A 6,000-nucleotide genomic window follows, 5' to 3' on the forward strand; every position below is an offset into this window, starting at 1 on the left:
GGATGTGAGTTTTTTGTGAAAGCTTGTAAGTAGCTTAAGGCACTTTCAAAGGAAAGTGATTTACTCTGAAAGGACAGCATTTAGAAAGTGAAGCAACACTCCATTCACTTCGCACAGTGAATTGAAGTGTTGGAACAGACTGCTTCTCTTTCAGAGAAACGCATGTGAATTTCTGTTGAATGCTTGTAAGTAGCTTAAGGCACTTTCAAAGGAAAGTGATTTACTCTGAAAGGACAGCATTTAGAAAGTGAAGCAACACTCCATTCACTTCGCACAGTGAATTGAAGTGTTGGAACAGACTGCTTCTCTTTCAGAGAAACGCATGTGAATTTCTGTTCAATGCTTGTAAGTAGCTTAAGGCACTTTCAAAGGAAAGTGATTTTCTCTGAAAGGACAGCATTTAAAAAGTGAAGCAATGTTCCATTCACTTCGCACAGTGAATTGAAGTGTTGGAACAGACTGCTTCTCTTTCAGAGAAACGCATGTGAATTTCTGTTGAATGCTTGTAAGTAGCTTAAGGCACTTTCAAAGGAAAGTGATTTTCTCTGAAAGGACAGCATTTAGAAAGTGAAGCAACACTCCATTCACTTCGCACAGTGAATTGAAGTGTTGGAACAGACTGCTTCTCTTTCAGAGAAACGGATGTGAGTTTTTTGTGAAAGCTTGTAAGTAGCTTAAGGCACTTTCAAAGGAAAGTGATTTTCTCTGACAGGACAGCATTTAGAAAGTGATGCAACACTCCATTCACTTCGCACAGTGAATTGAAGTGTTGGAACAGACTGCTTCTCTTTCAGAGAAACGCATGTGAATTTCTGTTGAATGCTTGTAAGTAGCTTAAGGCACTTTCAAAGGAAAGTGATTTTTTCTGAAAGGACAGCATTTAGAAAGTGAAGCAACACTCCATTCACTTCGCACAGTGAATTGAAGTGTTGGAACAGACTGCTTCTCTTTCAGATAAACGCATGTGAGTTTTTTGTGAAAGCTTGTAAGTAGCTTAAGGCACTTTCAAAGGAAAGTGATTTTCTCTGAAAGGACAGCATTTAGAAAGTGAAGCAACACTCCATTCACTTCGCACAGTGAATTGAAGTGTTGGAACAGACTGCTTCTCTTTCAGAGAAACGCATGTGATTTTCTGTTGAATGCTTGTAAGTAGCTTAAGGCACTTTCAAAGGAAAGTGATTTTCTCTGACAGGACAGCATTTAGAAAGTGAAGCAACACTCATTCACTTCGCACAGTGAATTGAAGTGTTGGAACAGACTGCTTCTCTTTCAGAGAAACGCATGTGAATTTCTGTTGAATGCTTGTAAGTAGCTTAAGACACTTTCAAAGGAAAGTGATTTTCTCTGAAAGGACAGCATTTAGGAAGTGAAGCAACACTCCATTCACTTGGTACAGTGAATTGAAGTGTTGGAACAGACTGCTTCTCTTTCAGAGAAACGCATGTGAATTTCTGTTGAAAGCTTGTAAGTAGCTTAAGGCACTTTCAAAGAAAGTGATTTTCTCTGAACGGACAGCATTTAGAAAGTGAGGCAACATTCCATTCACTTCGCACAGTGAATTGAAGTGTTGGAACAGACTGCTTCTCTTTCAGATAAACGCATGTGATTTTTTTGTGAAAGCTTGTAAGTAGCTTAAGGCACTTTCAAAGGAAAGTGATTTTCTCTGAAAGGACAGCATTTAGAAAGTGAAGCAACACTCCATTCACTTCGCACAGTGAATTGAAGTGTTGGAACAGACTGCTTCTCTTTCAGAGAAACGCATGTGAATTTCTGTTCAATGCTTGTAAGTAGCTTCAGGCACTTTCAAAGGAAAGTGATTTTCTCTGAAAGGACAGCCTTTAGAAAGTGAAGCAACACTCCATTCACTTCGCACAGTGAATTGAAGTGTTGGAACAGACTGCTTCTCTTTCAGAGAAACGCATGTGAATTTCTGTTGAATGCTTGTAAGTAGCTTAAGGCACTTTCAAAGGAATGTGATTTTCTCTGAAAGGACAGCATTTAGAAAGTGAAGCAATGTTCCATTCACTTCGAACAGTGAATTGAAGTGTTGTAACAGACTGCTTCTCTTTCAGAGAAACGCATGTGAATTTCTGTTGAATGCTTGTAAGTAGCTTAAGGCACTTTCAAAGGAAAGTGATTTTCTCTGAAAGGACAGCATTTAGAAAGTAAGGCAACAGTCCATTCACTTCGTACAGTGAATTGAAGTGTTGGAACAGACTGCTTCTCTTTCAGAGAAACGGATGTGAGTTTTTTGTTAAAGCTTGTAAGTAGCTTAAGGCACTTTCAAAGGAAAGTGATTTTATCTGACAGGACAGCATTTAGAAAGTGAAGCAAAACTCCATTCACTTCGCACTATGAATTGAAGTGTTGGAACAGACTGCTTCTCTTTCAGAGAAACGCATGTGAGTTTTTTGTGAAAGCTTGTAAGTAGCTTAAGGCACTTTCAAAGGAAAGTGATTTTCTCTGAAAGGACAGCATTTAGAAAGTGAAGCAACACTCCATTCACTTCGCACAGTGAATTGAAGTGTTGGAACAGACTGCTTCTCTTTCAGAGAAACGCATGTGAATTTCTGTTGAATGCTTGTAAGTAGCTTAAGGCACTTTCAAAGGAAAGTGATTTTCTCTGAAAGGACAGCATTTAGAAAGTGAAGCAACACTCCATTCACTTCGCACAGTGAATTGAAGTGTTGGAACAGACTGCTTCTCTTTCAGAGAAACGGATGTGAGTTTTTTGTGAAAGCTTGTAAGTAGCTTAAGGCACTTTCAAAGGAAAGTGATTTACTCTGAAAGGACAGCATTTAGAAAGTGAAGCAACACTCCATTCACTTCGCACAGTGAATTGAAGTGTTGGAACAGACTGCTTCTCTTTCAGAGAAACGCATGTGAATTTCTGTTGAATGCTTGTAAGTAGCTTAAGGCACTTTCAAAGGAAAGTGATTTACTCTGAAAGGACAGCATTTAGAAAGTGAAGCAACACTCCATTCACTTCGCACAGTGAATTGAAGTGTTGGAACAGACTGCTTCTCTTTCAGAGAAACGCATGTGAATTTCTGTTCAATGCTTGTAAGTAGCTTAAGGCACTTTCAAAGGAAAGTGATTTTCTCTGAAAGGACAGCATTTAAAAAGTGAAGCAATGTTCCATTCACTTCGCACAGTGAATTGAAGTGTTGGAACAGACTGCTTCTCTTTCAGAGAAACGCATGTGAATTTCTGTTGAATGCTTGTAAGTAGCTTAAGGCACTTTGAAAGGAAAGTGATTTTCTCTGAAAGGACAGCATTTAGAAAGTGAGGCAACAGTCCATTCACTTCGCACAGTGAATTGAAGTGTTGGAACAGACTGCTTCTCTTTCAGAGAAACGGATGTGAGTTTTTTGTGAAAGCTTGTAAGTAGCTTAAGGCACTTTCAAAGGAAAGTGATTTTCTCTGACAGGACAGCATTTAGAAAGTGAAGCAACACTCCATTCACTTCGCACAGTGAATTGAAGTGTTGGAACAGACTGCTTCTCTTTCAGAGAAACGCATGTGAATTTCTGTTGAATGCTTGTAAGTAGCTTAAGGCACTTTCAAAGGAAAGTGATTTTCTCTGAAAGGACAGCATTTAGAAAGTGAAGCAATGTTCCATTCACTTCGAACAGTGAATTGAAGTGTTGGAACAGACTGCTTCTCTTTCAGAGAAACGCATGTGAGTTTTTTGTGAAAGCTTGTAAGTAGCTTAAGGCACTTTCAAAGGAAAGTGATTTTCTCTGAAAGGACAGCATTTAGAAAGTGAAGCAACACTCCATTCACTTCGCACAGTGAATTGAAGTGTTGGAACAGACTGCTTCTCTTTCAGAGAAACGCATGTGAATTTCTGTTGAATGCTTGTAAGTAGCTTAAGGCACTTTCAAAGGAAAGTGATTTTCTCTGAAAGGACAGCATTTAGAAAGTGAAGCAACACTCCATTCACTTCGCACAGTGAATTGAAGTGTTGGAACAGACTGCTTCTCTTTCAGAGAAACAGATGTGAGTTTTTTGTGAAAGCTTGTAAGTAGCTTAAGGCACTTTCAAAGGAAAGTGATTTTCTCTGACAGGACAGCATTTAGAAAGTGATGCAACACTCCATTCACTTCGCACAGTGAATTGAAGTGTTGGAACAGACTGCTTCTCTTTCAGAGAAACGCATGTGAATTTCTGTTGAATGCTTGTAAGTAGCTTAAGGCACTTTCAAAGGAAAGTGATTTTTTCTGAAAGGACAGCATTTAGAAAGTGAAGCAACACTCCATTCACTTCGCACAGTGAATTGAAGTGTTGGAACAGACTGCTTCTCTTTCAGATAAACGCATGTGAGTTTTTTGTGAAAGCTTGTAAGTAGCTTAAGGCACTTTCAAAGGAAAGTGATTTTCTCTGAAAGGACAGCATTTAGAAAGTGAAGCAACACTCCATTCACTTCGCACAGTGAATTGAAGTGTTGGAACAGACTGCTTCTCTTTCAGAGAAACGCATGTGATTTTCTGTTGAATGCTTGTAAGTAGCTTAAGGCACTTTCAAAGGAAAGTGATTTTCTCTGACAGGACAGCATTTAGAAAGTGAAGCAACACTCCATTCACTTCGCACAGTGAATTGAAGTGTTGGAACAGACTGCTTCTCTTTCAGAGAAACGCATGTGAATTTCTGTTGAATGCTTGTAAGTAGCTTAAGACACTTTCAAAGGAAAGTGATTTTCTCTGAAAGGACAGCATTTAGGAAGTGAAGCAACACTCCATTCACTTGGTACAGTGAATTGAAGTGTTGGAACAGACTGCTTCTCTTTCAGAGAAACGCATGTGAATTTCTGTTGAATGCTTGTAAGTAGCTTAAGGCACTTTCAAAGGAAAGTGATTTTCTCTGAAAGGACAGCATTTAGAAAGTGAAGCAACACTCCATTCACTTCGCACAGTGAATTGAAGTGTTGGAACAGACTGCTTCTCTTTCAGAGAAACGCATGTGAATTTCTGTTCAATGCTTGTAAGTAGCTTCAGGCACTTTCAAAGGAAAGTGATTTTCTCTGAAAGGACAGCATTTAGAAAGTGAAGCAACACTCCATTCACTTCGCACAGTGAATTGAAGTGTTGGAACAGACTGCTTCTCTTTCAGAGAAACGCATGTGAATTTCTGTTGAATGCTTGTAAGTAGCTTAAGGCACTTTCAAAGGAAAGTGATTTTCTCTGAAAGGACAGCATTTAGAAAGTGAAGCAACACTCCATTCACTTCGCACAGTGAATTGAAGTGTTGGAACAGACTGCTTCTCTTTCAGAGAAACGGATGTGAGTTTTTTGTGAAAGCTTGTAAGTAGCTTAAGGCACTTTCAAAGGAAAGTGATTTTCTCTGACAGGACAGCATTTAGAAAGTGAAGCAACACTCCATTCACTTCGCACAGTGAATTGAAGTGTTGGAACAGACTGCTTCTCTTTCAGAGAAACGCATGTGAATTTCTGTTGAATGCTTGTAAGTAGCTTAAGGCACTTTCAAAGGAAAGTGATTTTCTCTGAAAGGACAGCATTTAGAAAGTGAAGCAACACTCCATTCACTTCGCACAGTGAATTGAAGTGTTGGAACAGACTGCTTCTCTTTCAGATAAACGCATGTGAATTTCTGTTGAATGCTTGTAAGTAGCTTAAGGCACTTTCAAAGGAAAGTGATTTTCTCTGAAAGGACAGCATTTAGAAAGTGAAGCAACACTCCATTCACTTCGCACAGTGAATTGAAGTGTTGTAACAGACTGCTTCTCTTTCAGAGAAACGGATGTGAGTTTTTTGTGAAAGCTTGTAAGTAGCTTAAGGCACTTTCAAAGGAAAGTGATTTTCTCTGACAGTACAGCATTTAGAAAGTGAAGCAACACTCCATTCACTTCGCACAGTGAATTGAAGTGTTGGAACAGACTGCTTCTCTTTCAGAGAAACGCATGTGAATTTCTGTTGAATGCTTGTAAGTAGCTTAAGGCACTTTCAAAGGAATGTGATTTTCTCTGAAAGGACAGCATTT

This window comes from Myodes glareolus, chromosome 15 (assembly GCF_982192425.1).
Source record: "Myodes glareolus chromosome 15, mMyoGla1.1, whole genome shotgun sequence".
NCBI lineage: Eukaryota > Metazoa > Chordata > Mammalia > Rodentia > Cricetidae > Myodes > Myodes glareolus.